This window comes from Danio aesculapii, chromosome 12 (assembly GCF_903798145.1).
Source record: "Danio aesculapii chromosome 12, fDanAes4.1, whole genome shotgun sequence".
NCBI lineage: Eukaryota > Metazoa > Chordata > Actinopteri > Cypriniformes > Danionidae > Danio > Danio aesculapii.
Genome location: NC_079446.1, coordinates 29254191 through 29273154, shown reverse-complemented (window position 1 = coordinate 29273154; position 18964 = coordinate 29254191). Strand labels below are relative to the sequence as shown.

The window sequence follows — 18964 nt, the reverse complement described above, 5'->3', positions numbered from 1 at the left end:
TAGCAAATTTGAACGAAATAAGTAAGAACAGATGAGACTGCAAAAGTAGGAGATTCTTATACGGCACATTCCCCACAATTAAGCCTTGCTCCCTGAAATGAAGGAACAGATGATACAATAATTGGATTTAAATTAAAAAAGATTTTCTAGTCTGGTTGGCTAATGTTTCATGAAAAATGCATTTTCGCCATGGTCTTCCCAACACATTGGTCTGTGTTCATAAGCCTTTAATGTACTTTGCACCAAATGCTCAATGAGGCCGAACACGCCATTATCGCATTGAGGTCATGGCGAGTGTCGATCAGGGGATACCCAATAGTTAAAGCGGAAAGGGAATAATTCATTTTGTGGAACTCGGTGAAGCGTGCAGCAAGGTCTTGGGTCACAAACAGAGAATTAGATACGTCTCTCAGATCAATGCAGAGCCGCACATTCATAAGCCCATTCAATTTACAAAGACTAATATTCAATGTTTAAAATATCATGTTTTTATATTAGTTGCTGAATTTAATCTGGAGTAATACAGAATGATAGAAGAATGATGGAATTCCAGATGGATAGATGGATGGATGGAATGACTTGGTGGATGAATGGATGATGATAAATAAAATAAATTAATGGATGGATGGATGGATGGATAGAATGACTTGGTGGATGGATGGAAGATGACAGAATAAATTGATGGATGGATGGACGGATGGATGGAACAACTGAATTAAATCTGGAGTAATACATCGGGTATTTCAATTTGATGATCAACAGAATAATTGAAGAATGACGGAATTCCACATTGATGGATTGTTGGACGGATGGAATGACTGGGTGAACAGATGGATGATGATAGATAGAACAAACTTATGGATGGATGGATGGATGGATGGATGGAATGACTGGGGGGGACAGATGGATGATAATAGAACAAATTGATGGATGGATGGATGGATGGATGGATGGATGCATGGATGGAACAACTGGGTGGATGGATGGATGATGATAAAACAAATTGATGAATGGAGGGATGGAACAAATGGGTGGATGGATGGATGAATGGATGATGATAGATAGAACAAATTGATGGATGGATGGATGGATGGATGGAATGACTGGGTGGATGAATGGATGATGACAGATAGAACAAAGTGATGGATGGATAGAATGGATTGATGGATGGAAGGATGGATGGATGGATGGATGGATGGATAGAACAGATTGAAGGATGGATGGGTGGATGGATAGAACAGATTGATGGATAGAATAGATTGATGGATGGATAGATGGATGGGCGGATGGACAAATGGATGGATGGATGGATAGAACAAATGGATGGATGGATGGATGGATAGATGAATTGATGGAACAACATAATGGATGGATGAAATGACTGGGTGGATGGCTGGATGGATAAAATGACTGACTGAAAGGATGAATAATAAATGGATGATTGATTATGCATAGAACAAATTGATGGATGGATGCTAGAACGACTGGGTGGCTGAATGTATGATGATAGAACAAATTGATGGATGGATAGAATGGATTGATGGATGGATGGATTGAAGGATAGAACGGATTGATGGATGGATGGATGGATGGATGGATATAACAGATTGAAGGATGGATGGGTGGATGGATAGAACAGATTGATGGATAGAATAGATTCATGGATGATGGATGGATGGATGGATGGATATAACAAATTGATGGTTGAATTGATGGAACAACATTATGGATGGATGGATGGATGGATGGATGGATGGATGGATGGATGGATGGATGGATGGATGGATGGATGGATGGATGAAACGACTGGGTGGATGGCTGGATTGATAAAATGACTGGATGAATGGATGAATAAATTAATGGATTATTAATGATGGATAGAACAAATTGATAGATGGATGGATGGATGGATGGATGGATGGATAGATGGATGGATGGAACAAACTGATTGAAGAATGGATGAAAGGAGATAGAACAAATGGATGGATGGATGGATGGATGGATGGATGGATGGATGGATGGATGGATGGATGGATGGATGGATGGATGGATGGATGGATGGATGGATGGAACAAACTGATGGATGGGTGATGGAAAGAAAAAAAATTATGGATGGGTGGATAGAATGACTGGGTGGAAGTATGGATGGATGGATGGATGGAAGGATAGATAAGATGACTGGATGTATAGCTGGATGAAGGTCTGGATGGATGAATTGATGATGGATAGATTAAACAAATGGATTGATAGATGGATGATGGGTAAAATGACTGGATGAATGTATTGATGGATGGATGGATGGATGGAAGACTAATAGAAAAACAGAAAGAAAAATAGAACAATAAACAGAATAACATAGTATGATAGACAGAATGATGAATGGATGATAAGAATGTAGATAAAATAGATGGATTCATGAAAACTTTATACAATAATTGGTGTACAAATGGATGGACAGATGAAAGAAAATATAACAGAAAGATTGATAGAACAAGACAAAATAGTGAATGGAACAAAAGAGTGAATGGAAGGATGGATGGATGATATAGTAATCAATAGAACGAACAAACAAATGAATAAACAACAAACAACATAGATAGATGTAGATAAACAGATAAGTCAACAACAGAATCCTAAAATGACAGAAGCCTATTAGGAGCTAAGCTAAAGAAACATCTTGGATAATATGAGTGTTACTCACTATCAAATGGCAAGTCTCTGACTGCAGACTGGCACCCAGACAGTGCAACTTTAAATGATAATACTAAAACTGTTTTGATAACCCCTGCTAAGCTCAGGTTAAATCTATCACAGCTATATCTACACAAACACGCGAGGTGAGCCGGTGTCACGCAGACGCTCTTAGCTTAGAGAGAGAAGCGGAGCACAACGCCACTTTAAACGCTCTCGCAATGTACGAGCAGGAAATCTCATCAACTCCCAGTCTCCAGGCCTCACATTCAATTTCACATTTCTCACACAGGAAACCAAGACGTGCCTTTAATATTTTGAAGTAATATGTATGTGTGTATGTATGTGTGTGTGTGTGTTTGAGGAACATTGATGCCTGATCTTCCATCGGCAGGATTTATATAGGTAGAATGAGTAAAAGTAAGCTCTGTTTTTCATTGTTTATGAAGAAAACCCAATGCCATGGAGACAAAGTGCTGGTTCTGGCTGGTTCACTGACTTAAGATGATGATGATGGCTCTCATTACGTTTAATTCATGTCCTGACTCTGCAGGTGAGAACCATTTATCCCTCTGTAATTACGTGTCTCTCATGTTACAAACGAAAGACACAGATTAGGAAAAGAGAGAGAGACAATGTAGCTTAATCTCGCCATAAATCTGAAAGCAGACACTTCATCTTATAGCACCTCAAAGTGCCGACAAACATCCATCTCTGATTATACTGGTGCAAAAATCCTAACTAAATTTATAAAGTTTGATTTCAGCCACACTGAGGGAACAAATTGTGTATTAAAATTGGGGTCATATTTTACAATAAGGTTCACTAGTTATTGTTAATTAATGCATTTACTAACAAGAACAAACAATGACCAATAAATTTACTACAGTATTTGTTAGTGTTAGTTAACGTTAGTTAATGAAAATACAGTTGTTTATTGCTAGTTAATGTTAATTCATGGTCCATTAAATAATGTTAACAAGCATGGACTTGGATGTTAATAATGCATTAGTAAATGTTCAATTATGATTAATAAATGTTGTTCAAGTGTTGTTCATGATTAGTTCACGTTAGTAAATGCATTAACTAATGAACCTTATTGTAAAGTGTTACCAAAAATGTCATGCAAACTGTTTAGTGTCAATGAAATCATATTAGATTTTCACAAATCCAGGGTTCTGCAGGTTTCACAAATTTAAATGTAAGACTTTAAGACATTTTTGACTATTATGAATTAAATTTTAGACTTACACAGGGCTAAACACTGAGGATTTTTTTAAATATCCCATTTAGAAAAGATTTTCACTAGCTCTATTAAAAAATTATTAAAATTTAATACATTTAATAATACAACAATAATCAATAATAATGACCCTAACCCTTGCCAAGAATAGACAAAAATTGCTGTCAATTACTTCAGTTTACAATAATAATAATAATAATCGAATAATAATAAAAAAATAGGTCCGGTCAGTATCCTCAGCAGTAAATAAATGGAGAACTTTTAAGCAGTTTTCCCTGTAATGCTATTTAATTTTTATTGACATTGGGATTGTTGGTAATTGTATGGGTGTTAATGGCCAGATTGGGTATACATGAACCATAAGACCTGTTAAAAAAAGATTTAAGACCTACAACACAATATTTCAGTAAGTTCAAGATATTTTAAGGCCTAAAACTTAGCTTTTAAGATTTAAGACATTTTAACACCCTGCGAATACCCTGAAATTGGAATAGATCTAAAGTGTAATAAGTGTAATACTGGTGATAGTAATTATTTCTGAAGATCATATGGCACTCAAGACTGTAGTATAGCAATGTAGAGAAGACATTCAAACATATATATATATATATATATATATATATATATATATATATATATATATATATATTTATAGTACTATTTGCTCATCGCCCAATGACGGTTGGGTTTACGGGTGGGGTTAGGTGCCACACCTCCTTTTTAAAATGGTACATTTTCGTACGACTGAACTCATACGAATTCATACGAATTAGCCACTAAACTGACAAAACGTAAAATACTTACGTTTTCTCGTGAGATCAGGCTGGTCTCCCTTTGTCTTTAACTTTGATCTTGGAACTTTTAACAATTTCTGATATAGTAATAATCTAAAGTTTAGATAAATAGGAAGGTGTCAGACTATTTAAATTCTTAAATACAAAAAGTTAAATTATATACGCTATTCTAAAACATACCAACAACCAGTGGCGAGAGACTGGGGTAATGTGCTCAAATTTACGAGTGCCAGTAAGAAGTCTAGCAGCTGTGTTTTGTACCACTTGTAGGTGATTTATACAGGATTGACCAATACTTATATAAATTGAGTTGCTTTGTCTTGCCATGTTGTACAGCTGTTTCTTTGTGTGTCAATACTTTTTTCTTCTCCTATTTCTCTTTATTGAGTATAACTTTTTAATGGATTGTTATTTTACGATTTCTTTATCTGTGTAGATTTCATGAGTTATTACCAAGATCTGGTCCAATTTTCATGTGAATTGTTGCACTGGAAATGTGTTTAATAAAAAATTTGTTCAAGTGTTGAATATAGGATTGACCAATATCTACATAAACGGAGTTGCTCTAAAAAATAAATAAAATAAACAATAAAAATAAACCCTATTTTTTTTTTTATTAGAATATACAAAAGGTACACAATTTGAGATAATGCAAATACAAAGAAAATGAAACAATAACAAAAATACAAAAAACAACAACAATACAATCAAGTACCAGCAGGTGCGTGTGTTTGTGTGTGTGTGTTTGTGTGTGTGTGTGCATGTGTGTGCATGTAAAGGTAACTTGGTAAACAGGTCAGAGTACATACAAAAGGAACAATAACAGTCACTAAATGAAGCAAGTAACTTATATAAGGAGTGACAACAATGCTAGTGATATAATGATAGTAATAATGACAGTAAACAAGCAAGAAAGGACAACAGTAATAATCATTAACAACAAACACTACAATAATAAAAATAATAATAATAAAAATAAATCCCAAGTACTACACCAACTACTACTACTACTACAGAGAGTTTCTAATGCTACAACTATTACTACTGCTACTACAGCCACAACCACTACTACTCCAACAATGTGTACTACTACTGAACCTATTACAATGACTACTACCACTGATACTACTACTACTACATCTACTACTGATACTACTACAAAAATGACTGCTACTACAACATCTACATCAACAACGTCTACTGCTTCTGATACTACTACAACAAAAACCCTATTTTTCATTTATTTTACCTAAATTAAAGGAATTTTTTTTCTTTCTCTTTTGACAATAAACGATTTTGATTTGAAACTGAAAATCTTCATTAGTCAAAATGTTCAATTGTTTTATTATAAATCAGCACCAACAAGCATAAACCTTACACAACATGCTAGTTTATGCTAGTCTCTTTATATAATATAACATAGTTTTTTTCTCTTCCATTTATCTAAGAATAGTGATAGCTTGAGGGATTTAAAGCAGGGATGATGATTTGACTGCAGGTTCAACTCAATAACACAGACTCATCTATTTTTCAGTACACCAACAGCCTCACGCAGGCAGATCTTTCGATCATGTCCAAGTCAATTAAACAAACAATTCAGACCAGGGTTAATCTGAGGCATAGTCCCAGCCAGGCAATGAAAAATGTGTGCCAGAGCAGTTCCTTCATCAGTCCCTGACCAGACCAAATTATATGCTTTTTTTTTCTTTTTCTTTTTTTATCCGGCTTCACTAACAGTAACTCATTACTTGCAGCCTCTTCTGGTTGTCATCTTAGCTACAGGGTCAAGTTCTCCTCTCTTTGTATCAAATCCAAGGCATACGTGAGTTCTGTTTAACATGTGAATTGAACACATGAGCACATATGATTGAATTTAGATTGAAAATGAAAACGCGACTGGGCTGCCGTGTTTCTAGAGACTCTGCGGTTTATGGCCTTAGCAGATGCTCTCACTGGAAAATGACAAGCGAGACTGCATTCACCAACTGCATCTGAAAGTATAGTGAAAGACAGGGAGCTGACAGGGGCCTTCAGTGCTGTGTTTCTTTCCTAGTGTGTGTCATTATGATGGATTTGTTTGAGCTCAAATGTTTCTAGAAAAAACGAGCGAGTCTCCATTCACTCAGCTGGCCAAGGCGGATCACCTGTCTGGATGTTTACTTCAGTTCTGTGAGATTTTATGTTGCTGATTAATAGACAAGGACACACCCGATGCAACAGCTATAAAATAAGGAGAAAAAGCTATAATACCTTCAGTATTTACTCGCCATCATGTCATTCCAATTTCATTTGACCTACTTTTGTCTGTAAAACAAACTACACCGTAAAAAACATCTGTTAATTAACAGGTTCGTTATTTTGTGATTCACAAGTGTTTTATTTTTATTTACTGTTGTGAATTGCATTATGGGAGTTTTAATCTCTGCTCGGTTCACTTTTAAAAGTGCAGTATATAAGTGTGACACCCAGTGGCTGAACTAGGTATTGCACGCCTGGTTCAAAACACAAGTAAGAGCAGGTTGCCAGATATCAAGAAGCATTTTCTAGGCAAGCAAAACATATTGTCTTCTTTTCAGAAATAATATGCTAAAATTAAGTGAGTTTTTCCTTAAAATAAGCTAAATAATAATCTGCCAATGGGGTAAGCAAAATAATCGTGTTTTTCCTTTTGACATAAGATTACTTTGCTTACCCCATTGGCAGATTGTTTTGCTTGTTTAGGAAAAACTCACTTAAGTTTGGCATATTATTTTTTAAAACAAGACAATATGTTTTACTTGTCTAGAAAACACTTCATGATTTAAGAATTTTTAGGTATTTGGACTTGAAACAAGACAAAAAATCTAAGTAAGAAAATAACTTTTTGCAGTGTGACTATCGAGCCTAAAGGCTGATTTAAGCTGTGCTCTAAATTAAAGCAACAGCCTGCAGTAGAAGAAATATTTTAAAAATTTTTGTCCTAACCACCAACTGAAATTTATATTTTAGAAATGACTTCAATTTTTTGCAGTTGAACAACAGGACAAACTGACAACGATCACCTCAGCTACATCTCTTGGGCTTTATTTAGTGTTAAATGCTAATAATATGAGTTTGAATGCCATTTCACATGATATTTATTGGCATACTACTAAAAGCAGCAGCCGATAGTTCACCTCAGATCTTGAAAATAGAATGAACCGTTTGATATTTAACTTTAGAACTGTGACTCAGTGCAGGCCAACACATACAGTATCAGTCATTCAGCATGCACATTTAATAATTTTAAAGAGGTTTAATATGTATTAATTAGACTGTAAACTTGCAGTAAGTTTACTATTCTGTGCTTCTGAATGTATTTAAATTTCTGTAGTGTTTCGACTGGTGCAAATAGCCCATTTGCTTATCACTGCGTATCTCGTCATGTAGCAAAAAAAGCCAATTCTCCAAACTTTTCAATATCAAAAGCTTTAGAAGGAAAGATCAAAAATATCATATTGCATTAAAAGCATAAATCATAAATCAAAAGCATAAATAAGTGGAAAAAATATTAATCACAAAATAAAATTTACAGATATCTTTTACAGTTTATGGGGAATTTTGGAAGAAAACCCTGATCATTTTTGCAATATAAAGTAAGTGACTGCAGGCTCATTAAAAACATGCAAGAATGAATTCTTTTTGTGGCAATTTCAAAGTAACATGTCCAATGAGTGGTGCTAAAAAGCATGAAAAATGTGATTATGGCAAGATTTTACTTGATTGATCCATGAACATTTTTTGACAGCTGGGAAATCAAATGGCTGAGTGGCTGTAAAAGGTTAGTGCTTTCATTCCATTTGAAAATAACATGCCACCTACATTAAAGCCTAAACCTATAACCAGCAATGCAAGAAAGTGCCATCAAATTGCATTTGTGGAAATAACCATGTGGTTGTATCTGCCTTGCTTTGAGCTCTTTCCTGTATTACAAAATTGGTCCTCGAGCGATTCGCTTCACGAGTACATCTGAGCAAGTTTACGGTGTTGGAAAAGGTACACATGGAAAAAAATGTATGATGCAAATGTTAATATGTATAGTTTAAAGGCCACCTATGATGTAAATCATCTTTTGGAAGATGTTTGGACAGAACTGTGTGTAAGGTATAGTGTGTCCCCAGTCATATTGGGATGATATAAAGACAATAAGTCTCTTTTAAAATTTGCTGATGTTAAAATAGAGTCCAAATCTTTCCCATTTTGAGGCCCACTGCAACATGATGTAAGAGTGTGGTTCCCCACCCACCAAATTCTCCGTAGTAACATGTATAATCATATCAACAAGACTGGATGTGCGCAAAGCAACTGGGATTAAAAGATAGATTGAGCAATAATGAGTTTTACAAGTTTAAAACCTTTTTAAAACAGTGCATGTTAGTGCACCACCTTTACTTTATCACCACAGCCGCATGTCAGAATAATTATAAAAGAAGACGCTTCAATCCTGGTTTGTGGACGTTAAATCAGGTTTATTTTGTACATTAACATAACGGATATCCATACAGCAGTGGATATTAACGTGTATCCTGTCACATTTGCTGTGCAAAAACATTGTAAACTTAAACGCGCACTCTGTGTGTCCACTATGTGTGTGTGTCTGTGTGTGCATGAACTTTGTAATGACATCGTGTGACTCATCGTAGCAGAAAGGCTTGAATTAACTCAACAACAAATACATCAAGTAATCATTGGTAAAGTTCTTACTGTAGTATTTCTCACAAACTTTATGTGAGATCTGCTTCCTTTATGTCTGTCACTGTGCTGTTTATCTGACAGAGATGGAGACGGGGACATGCTGACAGGCACATGGGAACAGTGGGCGGGGAAACTAGCATTAAAGGCACAGGCAACAAAAACAGCTACATTGTGTTCAGAGCAAAACCCCAATATTCTGAAAGGTATAATAAATCATCTGATGGGTTTTTTGAGCTGAAACGTAGTAATAGGTGTCCTTTAAATATGCACTATAGTAAGTGAACTACCATCCTTTATTATGCAACTACCTTTTTGGCTATAAACATACTAGTAGGGCTGTACCTGACTAAAGATTTTCTTAGTTGATCAGTAGTCCTTCATTAAAGTCATTAATTGAGTATTTGCTTATTTATTAAATTAATGTAATAAGGCCTACTTGAGCAAATATGGGGCAAATGGTTTGAGTTTAAGAGCTGCAAACAAGGTTGTCTTTTAATATGGTAATCTAAAAATAATGTGCTTATTATATCGAAACACTTCTCCATTTAACCAATTTGTAACCAATTCTCACTTTAATCTCCTTACTTATTAGCCTGCAGTTTGTTTGTTTTTTGGTAGTTAATAATGCCTTGTCCTGCATGACCATCACTTAATCATATCCCATACTTTAACTTAACAGCTATAAAAGTTAATTTTACAAACTATAATTTTAGCAGTAGGAGTTTACTGAGGCAAAAGTCACAGTTATATGGTTTGTTCACACAAAAAAAAAAGAAAAAAAAAAAACTTTCAAAGAGACAATAGACAAGTATGATTGGATTATATGAATGGCCAAGAACAACAGATTCAGCAAAAAGTAAATAAATAAAATAAAATAACTTATTTAATGTTTTACTGCCAAAAAACAACCAGCAATGGGTGAATAAATGGTTGAACTACTTCTTTAATATTGAATACACGTTCTCCATAATATTCCAGAAGTAATTATTTGTCTGCTTTAAGTAAAGTAACAAAAGTTATTTGTAAGATATCCTAACTAACAACTGGCTGTTGCATTGAGATGTTTTCTAGCGAAACTGTGTGTATTTCTAATTGTTTAATTCATTTATGTGCAACTATTTGCTTATTTTACGTTCTTGTCCCCAAAATGAGCATACATTTAAATATACAGTATAAACAGTCCATGCATTATGCTTGTGTTGTAATGCATTATAGATACTTGTTTATTCTTATAACTTATGATTATTTATTAGATGATTCAACAGATTATAAGATGGTATAAAGCATTAGGACTACTCTTATGTAGAATTATACATAAAGGACTCATAAAAAGTGGTCACACTTTATTTTGATGGTCCGTTTGTTGAATTTAAGTTACATTGCATCTACATGCCAACTAATTCTTAATAGATTATAAGTAGACTGTTAGGTTGGATTTAGGGTTAGGGTTAGTGTTAGTTCACATGTACTTGCAAAGTTTCTTATAGTCAGTTAAATGTCTGTTGAACGAGCATATCAACAGATATTTAGACAGTCTACTAATACTCAAATGGAACATCAAAATAAAGTGTTACCTAGAAAGTTACTAAATGCTTTATATGACTTGCGCATTTTATTCCAAAACTTCTCAAGGCATTCAAATGTGGTTTGTGACAAAGGGGAGAAATTTCAGTCATTATTTACTCACAGATCAATAAATAATTTGGTTGAACCTAAGAAATGGATACACTGCTTTTCTGTCATTTTTTTTCTCATTTTGGAACTTGACAGCCCTGATCCTCTATTTACTATCACTATATTGAACAGAGCTGCAAGGATTTTCAGTGCACCAGAAAAGAAATCTTTCATGTGTGGTTAGTATGACTTGAAGGTGAGCAAATGTGTGTACTATTTGCATTCAAACTCCCATTAATAACCGTGATAAACTAACTGTGATGTTGATTCTTGCAGATTTGCACACACACATGCTTCTGTATCTCCAAAACACCAAAAAAGAGAACCATGCAATATTTGTAATGACATTTATAATGTTGTTAACTTCCAAAATGCCACATATTTGCAAGAGACGTCTGACAAGAAACAGCAAAACTAGATTTTATTGAGCTGTATTTGAATAAAATGGTTTATCACTAATATTGTTATATTCCTCTGCTTCTCAAACTTGATTTGTCTGCAGAATTTGTTTTAGGAGTGAAGAAAGTAATTAAATTCCAATAAAATATTATGAAAAAAACACAAAAACACGCAAAAAATAATGAATTTTGAAGCAAACAAATCTTTAAACGAAGTCCTCAAATAAAAAGCAAGCCAAACTCTCAAAAACTGACCTGTATAAGTTCATAAATGAATGCGACGTGACCTTATATTCCTCACAAATCATTATTACATAAGTGTATGTATAATGAGAAAGAAGATGAATGTGCCAAAGCCTTTACGCCATCAGGGAGGAACAATGTTTAATAGATGATACACCATAAGGAGATCAAACTCAGCCTTTGACACAAAATGTGACATACAGAGTTCTCTGATCTGTAAGGTCACATGTGTACATCATCTACTGTCCTCCGAACACCATCCTACAGAGCCACCTGCTGTAACAATCACCTCGAGCCTATTTTCAATTCAGAACCACTCAGAGACTACCAAAAGTTTAGACCATTGTATATATTCTGTCAAGTGCAACACATACCAGCTACTGCACTGGATAAATCATATATGGATATAGATATGTGAAGTTTTGTAATGTTAAAATTAGGGTTGGATGATATATAAAAAAAATAATTAATTTAAAAATAAATAAAAAACACGGTATCATGTTTTATATCATTCGGTATCGATAATTATTGAATATTTTTTAACAATACATTTATAAATATTAGGATTTTTTTCATTTAACCACGTTATTTGTATTTACTAACATTACTACGGCAAATAGTTTTAATAGTCAAAATCTAAAATATTTGAACAAATGATCTGATCTCTTTATAATCAAATAAACAGAAGACTCTTAAACTTGATAAATAAAATGTTACAATGTGTGTGCAATGGTAAAGTGAACATGCTAAGCATCAAAGCACACTTTAAGGTGTCAATAATAATAATGCTACAGTAAACCTCAAACTCTGTAAACAAAACTAATTATGATAATCAAATCCGAGCTTTCAAGTAAAGGAACTAACCATCATTATTCAAATACATATTGCAACATTCCAAACTGTAAAGTTGAATGACTACATTAACCCAATGCTAAAAACGCACAAGAAAAGAAACCAAAAAGCCAATCGGGCGCATCCTTACATCCTTTTTTATTTACAATATCCTCACTGCAGCTAGCCAGGGAACTCAATCATTGTTGTTAGTCTGACCTGAAGTGACAATGACGCAACCTAAAACTCACATGTGAAAAGCATGATCGCATGGTTTCCTTCACCATTTCCATCATTGCTCCTCTGTAACTAGGCGACAACCGTTTCCTCAGAGGATGATAAAACTGTATGGGGAGACTAAACAAATGGTAATAATAATTGTTTAAAAAGCGATGTATTACTTTCGAAAACCACGATCATAATATATATATATATCCATGCCAAATAGCCGATGGTCAGAAAGTGATCAATATTTTATAAAGTGTTAAAATACTGGTGTCTGATATGCAGCAAGTCCAGAGACTGTTGTGTACTCCATGATTTTATACATTTATACATATAAATTCACTTTAATGTGTGATACGACTAAAAAGTTGTCATAAGCAAATATTTTTTTAATTCAAATGAGTAGCGGCTTGGACCCGGAAACACTCATTCATACGTCACCGATACGTCATGACTTAACAAGCAGATAGCCTTCATACCAAACTTTTTTATCATTATTGACAATGTTGTATGGTCAACACATGCCGATACTGATTTTATCGGCCAGCCCTAGTTAAAATGCATACTTCACCCAATATGTGCTATGGTAAGTTAGCTATCTTTTTTGACTGACATTTGGACGCAAAAATGTGTAATAAAAGCACTCAGTAACACTTTCTACAAAGCCTGTATTCATAAAAAAATTATAATGGCAATCTTAATAATAAACAATGTACAATAAACAACAGTACAGAAAACTATTTAATCCACTTATAGAATTGTTTTCTTGATTTGGTTTCCTTAAACATTGTTTTTGTAAGATCTGAAAAGTATCATACACAGTAACAAATTTCTGTAAATTTACAGTATTACTGTTACATGTGGTTGCCAGTAATACTGTAAAATTTACAAGCACACTGTAAATTAAAATCAAAATTGTAATCATTAATTTACAGTTTTACTGACAATTTTTACAGAATTACAGGAAAAATTTACAAGCACACTGTAAATTAACAATTACAACGGTGTTGTAGTTTTCCAGGTTTCCATGCTGTAAATTTATAGTATTACTGGCAATTTTGGTTGCGAGTAATACTGTAAAATTTACAAGTACACTGTAAATAAATGATTACAATTGTTCTGTAAAACTACCGCACAACTGTGATTTTAATTTAGTGTGCTTGTAAATTTTTCAGGATTACTGGCAATTTTTGCAGTGTTACTGACAATTTTTACAGTATTACTGGCAAAATTTACAAGCACACTGTAAATTAACAATTACAACGATGCTGTACTTTTTATAGTCCACTTGTACATATTACAGTATTACTGGCAACCAAAATTGCTAGCAATATTGTACATTTTACAGCAATTTTTACAGTGTAGTAGATCTTCCAATATTTTACAGCTTTAAGTAACCAAAACAAAGTCTAAAACTAATCTAAAAAGCTTTATAACGTCTTCATAGTATGACAACACCTTTCATTCATTCTGTTTAAAAGCTAACTCATTTTTTCAGCCTCAATGAAACTGAGGGGTTGCCTCTCTAGGGGTTTTCACATACAATAAAGGATGTTAGACCACCGTAATAAATGGCAAAAGGGTAAACCTCTGTGTGTATTCTGTTGTGCTTGCTATTGGTATTTCACACTTAAAAACCTGTAAGGCCAGGTGCGGCGAGCTTGTGTGTGTTTGCTCTTTCTGTCGTGGCGCGAGAGAAGTGAACAGTTGGAAAAGCACTGGGGAAAAGGGCAGGAAGAGTGCAAATGCTATCCTGAGTTATGACCTTTAGCAAAAGTTAAAAAAAATCCACACAAAGCCATGCCCAGGGCTAACAGAAAACTCTTAGTATTTACTAATTATTCAGAAATTTAAAGCACAGTGTGGTGGATCGCCATTGTCCCAGTGCTTTGGCTCGCAGTGTGCGCGTCAGCATGCATAGGTTAAAAATCTGACAACTTGACCTTTCGCTGGAGATTACTTTAGTGAACTCATTAGCATGACTGTGCTCCAGCGCACACGACGCTCTGTGTAAACCGATGAATGTGTCATGTAGGAGAAAAAATGTCTACATACAGCGAAGGGCCACTAAAATCTGAAAAAAAAAAAGGTCAAATGTTCAATCAGCTAGTGGTGCTCCAAATTAATCTATTATATATGTGCCCATTACGCAAGATTAAAAAAAGCACTTGGTCACAAATTCAAAAATAGTCCAACATGTTATGCAATTACGGCTATAAAATACTATCAAAATAATCTCACATGTATGCTTTTGGAAGTAAATTATCATGTAATGTAACAGTACAAGGATGTTTGTTTTATATTGTATTAACAGTAATGACTATATTAGTTTTGTTAAAATAATGTTCCTAAATGTCTTTAGGCATTTTTTTATCTCATCTTAACCCAAGATATTTACTTAAAGTGTTTTTATCAGCACAAGCAGATTCAAGTAGACATCCTGCAGTTTTAAAAACATTGTTAAAGTGTTTTATGTTGAATTTTGCCAAAAAAAATGCCTTTTTATTGTAAATTTAATGGGATTTTTACAATGTGCTAAAACATACACTGAAAAAAATTATTCAAAGATGATTCATTGGAGTTACTTAATTTTTTTACATTAAGTGGTTGTAAACAATTAATTTGGGCTTAATTTAAACAAACAAATTAAGTTGAACATTGCTCAATTTAATTTGTTTGTTTAAATTCAACACAAATAAATTGTTTGCAACAGTTTTGCATGCAATACTTTTTTCAGTGTAGTAAGAGGTTAATTTCGTTAATTTCTATAAATGTTTCAAATGTAAAAATATTATTAGATTTTTTTAAAGTGAAATAAACAAAATAATTTCCAGATTTGCAAAATGCAAAAATGGCTTTAAATTGCATAAATGTTTGCAAAATTTTGTATACTTTACCAAGGACACATGATGTTTAAATCAAAAGATAAAGAAAATTAAAAATGCATTAGTCAAAAAAAAGTTTTAACTCATCTATAACTTAAACCTACAACTGAAATACGTTAAAAGATTTTAAATGCATGATGTGGAGGGAAAAAATCAGTTAAATATTGCACTGCAAAGAGCAAAACTAGTTTGTAACTTAGACGTCTGTAACTTAGACGTGCAACTAAAATATGTAAAAAGATTTTAAATGCATGATGTGGAGGGAAAGAACCACCTGATGCGCAGCGGATGGTAGTTGCCTTCGCAGAGTCCTTTTAAATCCTTTAACGCATGGCAAGCCGTTGATTATCCCTTACTTATACACCTGACCTATCAGTAAGCCCCTCCCCTCGAATGCAGATGAGCCAGCATTTCAGTTGTACGGGAACCAAAACTCTGACCTCTTTAAGCTTTAGTACTGTAAAGAAATGTTTATAGATTTTGGTTCAATTGTGATTACGCAACAAAAATATCCATGTATATGAGTCAGTGAGTCACGCAACAGTCTGTTTTGTGTTCTGATTGGCCTTTTGTCGACTAAACTTAAAGGGTTAAACTTTCATGTAATTTACATGAAAACAGGAAATAATGACATCAATGATAACAAAGCTAGTCCCGCATTAGCTAACACATGATTCACCAATCAGACGATTCCTAACTCACTATAAATAACCAGAGTTTCTTACCTCAGTATCTTCATTTTGAAGAATACCCCCTCCCACCCCTAGTCCCCCTTCTTTCTAGATTGGGCGACACAGTGGCCCAGTGATTAGCACTGTTGCCTCACAGCAAGAATGTCACTGGTTAAAGTCCTTACTGACATTTCTGTGCAGAGTTTCAGAGTTTCTCACCGTGCTCGCGTGGGCTTCCCTCAAGTTTCCTGGTTTCCTCCCACAGTCCAAAAACACACAAACTAATTAAATTGAACATTCTAAACTGACATCATAGTCAAGCACTTAGTAAGCTGTATATCTCTCTTTAGCCATCCCTAAATCTGTCATTAGCCATAAATAAGTCGGGGGAGTTCATCAAGACCTACCTAAGCTCAAACTCCCCTCTTGCCGTGCTAACGGGAGGGACTCAGGGCTCGAGTACCTTATAATCTCAGGGCTCTCTCCCACAACAGCATGCCAAACAAGCTTAATTATTAATCATCAGCTGAGCATGAACTCTTAAATCTATGCCATTTTGTAGTATAAACAGTGTAAGTTGTGCATTTACACTAAAAAAATTCTTTTTATTCTAAAAATAACTTTAATTTTACTTTAAGGGCGCACTCACATTAGGTACAGTTGCCTTGAACAGTGCCTAAGCGTGATTGTCCCCATCCCTTCTCCCCCTCGACCTGCACTCACATTGCATTTTTACCTACCGGACCTGAGCACGCTTACATCATTGATCATGCGACTGTTCAGTTTAACAGGAAGAGAAGTACTCTCGCTCAGCACAGTGGAAATTGCTTTAGTTATATCGTTTTATATTATATTTTTAGTCGTTTGGGATGTAGTGACACGCAGTCAAACACTTTGCCGAACAGATCCACCTCTTTTGACGCTCATAAATTATCATAAAAGTTCTCGTGCTGCAGGTATTAGGAGGTTTCCTGAAGGTGTAGCTAACGTGCACGAGGGGTTTGCGTCTTTAATAAACTATGACAGTTTGCGTTCATATAAAATTAAGAATGATTATTAAATCCATATGAAACAGTCCCCTAAAAAAGACGTCGCGTCTACAGTTTCGGGTTCAGGCGTGCTTTGCACTCACACTACAAGTGTACCGCGCCAAAGCCCAAGTAAACAGCGCTCTGGCATACCTCTTACAACCGGGTCAGGACCGGCCAACTGAACCGCGCCTCAGCCCGATTCAGAGCTCTCACACTTCTCAAATGAATCGGGAAACGCACCTGGGCACAGTTTGGATAGCATAGTGTGAGTGCGCCCCAAATTCCCAGATTATACACTTATTCAGCCATTAGAAATAAGTGTGGGATGTGCATTTCATGCACTTAACGGCCACAGCTTTGCTAATGTTGCGGAAGGAACAGAGCTATCAGGCACTGACATTGGATAACTTTATTAATTTTGTATTGTGCAAGCAAAATTCTCCTTGTTTAGTGATTATGCTGCCCTCTGGATGGTGAATGTGGTTGCACTCATTGCAGGTACTATTTCTTAGTTATTTCACTAATTTGGACACCGTCAAACATGGTCTAAGAAACGGTTTGAATTTCCCAACCCAGGCTCATTCTGAATACGTACTCTATATACATTTCTGGAGAGCGAAAAATTCGTCCCAGGAGCTATGTTTTTTGCAGTTTTTGTTTTTGCGAATCTTGCGAACTTGAGATCTCAAATTTTTTTCATGAGTGCCATTTGCACCTGCTGTTCTCATGTAAATGCACCAGAGGCCAGTGTCAACTGACTGACTGACTGACCGATTTGACTGACCCACCCTCCTCCTAAAAAGCACCAATTGACCAGCAACCACCCACTTCCATAAACCTGACAACTTTAGAAAGCAATCCAGAAAAAGAAAAGCCCTTGCCTAATTTTTACCATGTTTTACCACATTTTCACCCCATTGTTTACTTGTTTATTTAATTTTTTTTAATTCTGTTTTTGTCTTCTGGAAATATTTTTCACCAGACTCGAACCCCTTCATCATGGTCATCACCATAGTCAAGTCGACCAACGAACATGGCAAGCTAACTGAACAAACTGGTAACAGCGGAAAAGCCATCCATATCAAGGCAAGCGGTCAGCTGGTAAGCGCGAAAAGCAACAGTGTCATACTGCCCCGCAGCATTCATTTTTAAAATTAAATGCAGCCATACGTATTTCTGGCTACATAATTCAAGATCTCCAAAAACGTATATAGGGCTATGTTGAGCCTATGTTGGAATTTCCAGCCTGATCTCACGAGTAAACGTAAGTATTTTACGTTTTGTCAGTTTAGTGGCTTAATCGTAACAATTCGTATGAGTTCAGTTGTGCAAAACTGTATGATTTTAAAAAGGAGGCGTGGCACCTAACCCCACCCCTAAACCCAACCGTCATTGGGGGATGAGCAAATGGTACTAAATTGTACGAATTAGATGGTACGAATTCATACGAATTAGCCACTAAATCAAAAAGTTACGATTTGCCTTGAGATTGTGTTGGAATATATGGTAAAAAAAAAAAGGTTAAGTGTTCCATTTGGGATGATATTAAATCCATATATATGATG

General features: G+C 35.0%; 1 protein-coding gene across 1 annotated transcript in view; it reads right to left on the bottom strand.

The window, feature by feature from the left end:
- spata20 (spermatogenesis associated 20) overlaps positions 1–18964 on the bottom strand; it is a 78777-nt gene that overhangs the window by 19449 nt on the left and 40364 nt on the right. The window lies entirely within an intron of this gene.